Genomic DNA, 4,581 nt, shown 5'->3' with positions numbered 1-4,581 from the left:
TCCTGGCAGAAGTGTTATTTAAGCTGTCCTATTTTAGAATTATTAAAAGGAAAGAATTGTGCCTGTACAGTTACTGTGCTGGACTATACTCAGTAACTGTTTTCAGAACTCAGGGTTACATGAAGTATCACTCTGACACAAAAAAAGGAAAAAATGAATAAGGAAACAATTATTTTAATATTTTTTGGAAGAGTAAGAGCTATTAGATTTCAGTGGTATACTTGATCTTAATGTGAATATAGCCATGCTGTAACTTAAGAAAGGATATAATTTGCTTGCATTAGAAACTGAAGGAAACATGCTAAATGCACTCAGAGAATTCTCCCCCTCAAAACCCACATAACCTGCAGCGTTGCTGAAAGAGTAGCTCATTAATTGCATATGTGTATTTCTTGGTTCTAAGAATTATTCTTTGCTGTTGCTGACTGTGCTGACTAGTCTTATCTTAAAATGAGATACAATCTAGAGTTCTATTAGTCTTGAGTTCTATAAGAAAGTAGACTAATCAAGCCAGTAGTAACAAACCAGTAAGCAGCATTCCTCCATGGCCTCTGCATCAGATCCTGCCTCCAGGTTCCTGCCTTGTTTGAGTTCCTGTCCTGACTTTCTTCAGTGATGAACAACAACATGGACTTGTAAGGCAAAGAAACCCTTTCCTCCCCAACTTGCTTTTTGATCATGGTTTTTCATCACAACAATAGAAACCCTAACTAAGACACTGATCAGTTTGTCAACAGTGACAAATAGCTGAGATTTATAAGATGGCAAAGTTAATAGTGCTCTCAGGTGTTTCAGTTTCTGGTCACATGGTTCTTTTACTTTGAATCTGTGCTGGTACCCTACACCCGAATGGAAAAGCTGATCACTTTGTGGTAGTCCATTATCAAAGGGATTGGGAGAGGAATAGTCTCAGTTTCCCTTCAAAGGCATGTTTCCAATGACCCAACTTCCTTCTTTTTCCTAAAGTTTCTATCATGTTTATGCCATTTGTTGAAAATTGGATTTTTAACACATTCAGAAATACATACTCTTACATCTTCCCTGAAAAATGCCTATGGAAAGCATGCATTGATTTTTACCATTAGTGTGGGAGCACACTGTGAACTCAGTTTTGTTGGAAGTGTCATATTTTCCATTATTTAAATTTTCCTTCAATAAGCACCTGTAATTTCTCTCATTTCTTCTATATTCTTCTTAGTTCTTTATGTGCTTTCTTATATCTTTCTGCATTGTTGAGAGCAGAGTTAAGAGTTCTACAGTATCAAACTCTAAGAGATCTCAAACGTATGGAAAGACAATTCACTATTTTTTGTTGAACATTTCTTCACTTTTTTCATGTGGTTATGCTTACAAAAACAAAAGCAAAGCAACCCCCTCAGCAAAAAAAAAAAAAAAAAAGAAAGAAAGAAAGAAAGAAAGAAAGAAAGAAAGAAAGAAAGAAAGAAAGAAAAACACTTGAACTCAGACATAGAGCATAAAGAATTAGTAAAGAATTAAACTCAACTAGACCTCAGGTCAGACCTACTTGAGGCTGTGTTCTCCATTCTTGTGTGGCAACTTCTTCTCTGAGGAACTGTGTAAAGTGGTGGTATCATGATTTCCTTGGAACACTGCTCTCTGGATTGGAAGTGACACAAGTAAAACCCTTTCACTTGACACACACTAAAGACCTCAAATGCTGGCTTTGTCTTTCCATTTCCTCTCCTACTCCCGCCATCACCTAAAATGTGATAAAGCCTTGATTTTTCTCACATATCGTTCCCAAAGAGCCTTCCACTTGTGCCTTAACTTTCACAAATGTCATTTAGATTGTGAATAATGGTCATAAATACCTCATGGTTTTCTACTCAATTGATGCCCACAATGTTATTTTTTTTACCTAGGTCATCAGTGAAAATTTTTGATAATACTAGGTCTAAAGAGTTTGCTATACATGTTACATAGGTAATATGTTACAGCGTGTGTTCCTCAGTATCCGTACTTATTATTTACTTATTTTGCACTGCCCTATTTCCTAATAACTTTATTTTGTTTCATTCTGTCAAAGTTTAGTATGGGACATCATACTTATGATAACAATTTGACTAGCATGAAATGTTTCCAATCACTATCAAGCTATGAGCTTAACAAACATTAGCTAACTTAGGAGGAATCTTGACTTCCATACACCAGGAATTATGTGTGCATAAGACATTACTTTGAGAATAAATTCCCTGTTTTTATTCACTAATAAAGATTTTATCTCAATCTTAAAATTGTTAAGGAGCAATTGGCAACATTCTATTAAGTTAAAGGAGTAGCCTTGCATATACTCAATGTATTAACATTATTCATAAAGTTTCTATTGTAAACAGCATTAAACAACTTACTATTCACTGCATGGGTTTGAAAAGCTCATTGCAGCCTCAAAATCAATGACATGTTGCCCTCTATCCAATGCTGCTCTTTGGCAAGAAAGAAGGGGGCCCGCTCCTCAAACACAGCATGCCATTTTTTAATTCACACTTAAATTTCCACTTGAGGAGGCAAGTGAAAACAAACGGGTCCTCCCTGAGATGCACCCTGGGAATAAGTGCCCTCCCAACTTTAGTAATTATCTCAGAAGAGCTTTTCTCCCACTCCCCTTTTCCATCTGAATAGGGCTTGCTTATTAGGGCCTTGTTATTTTCTACTACCCCATTTGCATAATTTGCAGATGTCAACTTGGTGGCTTTATTCTCTCCCATAGAATAATAGTCTTTGTTGAGTAAATTGTTCTGTCTTTACAGCTGAAATTAAGGATACACTATACAAAATTGTAAAATGAAACAACTATCAGTATTTTGATGGCTAGATTTTGCATTTTGAGGGGTATAATCAGACCCATGATTCAAAACTGCATCTCCTTTTTTTTGCAAATTAACCTATGTGTATGGCTTCAAATTAGTGTCTGTTCTGAGGAAATCTTCATTGAAACATCAACTATATTCAGGATAAATGAACAGCTGTTATTGTCACTTGGTTCATTATATACAGTCTCTAAAGTCATCCTACTATAAACAGAAAGTATGTCATTATTTAGTGCCAGTTTGGCAATAAAATTTAAAATTGCTTTGTTACTCAGCCATGATGTCTTAATGATTTCATGGCTATCTAGGTGATTTTTTATTCATTTGTTAGTTTTTTATATAGAGAGTTATATGTAATTATATATAACCTTAAAATGTTAAATGTTGATCATATCATTAATCATTTTGGCATTTTCTTTGGCAGAAAATCCAAGAAGTTGTTTTTCTGAAGAAGCAATATTCTGGGCTATTGAACCACGTGATACATATTTGCATGTTTGTATCACACAAGGTGTGAAAGACATTCAAACATGATTGTATGAGATAGACCTAGTAGACTTGCAGAAAAAAACATTTCTGATACTCATCTGTGCTAGTATTTTAGGAAACAAAATATTTGAAGTTCAATAACATGTAGTGACATTTGATTTAGAAATATTTTGTTCAATATGATCTTTCTACAGAATTATTACATTTCGAATTTTCTCTGCTTTTTCAATTTGAAGTGAATTTGTTGTAGATTTGTTCCCTCAGTGGGTGATGACTAGTTTTTGAATTACATTGAGTTCAAGTAAACTGCAGTGGAATTTTTTGTCTTTATAAAAACCATGCATGAGTATTCTTGGAATTGTAATTCTATATTAACAATTTTTGTCATAGCATGATTTTTTATAAAATTAGTTAAATAACAATGAACATATTTTTTAACATAGGATCAATTTTATTGAATGAGTATCACATGAACCCTAATTCATTATCAAAAACAATTGTTTGTGAACATATCTGTTTCTATACAAAGAGACAGAACCAAACTGCCACCTAAAATAGAGTCTCTATGAACATATGCAATCATTTCCACGGGTCAAAGTATTTAAAAAGGTGGAAATATTTGCAAGACAAAAGCAGAGTCAAGCAGAGCCATGGTTGTTGCATTTTCTGTTCCCATCTCAATTTAATGGGGGACAAGTTATGTTAAAGTCTATGTTTATACAGTGTCATTCTACTGATATTGAAGCATACTAGAGTATCTGCAATTCAACAACAACAACAAAAATCCTTGATTTCTTTCCTGTTACTTGCTGGTTATGATTTTAATGAACTTTAAGAATTGAGAACCAAATGTTCAGTGGTTTCCTGGATGATGTATAGTGGTTGACCAAGGGTATCTGACACACTGTAAAATGAAATGAAGAGGAAATGTATTTCTAGTGACCATGTAATTTAAAATATGTACTGGCCATAACTATAGCTAATCCCTGCTTTCCTCAATTTAACTGCAAATGAATCGAAGTTAAGTATAGTAAGTGTGATGTGAGAACTAAACATAGCACATTTGCTCATTACCCTCAGAACTGAACACATGGCAAGTACTTCATAAATAAAGAGTAAATAAAGAAAACATAATTTTATTGAAAAAGGTAGAAAAATTAATATGTTGGTCACAAACAGAATGAAAAACCACATTAGAAATCAATCTTCTTTTTCCCACTGGGTTTTCTTTAAGAGTCTAAAGAGCAACTGAGGACAGATTTTT

The sequence above is a fragment of the Peromyscus eremicus genome, chromosome 6 (genome assembly GCF_949786415.1).
Source record: "Peromyscus eremicus chromosome 6, PerEre_H2_v1, whole genome shotgun sequence".
Taxonomy (NCBI): domain Eukaryota; kingdom Metazoa; phylum Chordata; class Mammalia; order Rodentia; family Cricetidae; genus Peromyscus; species Peromyscus eremicus.
The sequence above is the reverse complement of the archived record's forward strand: the minus strand, read 5'-3'. Positions refer to the sequence as shown.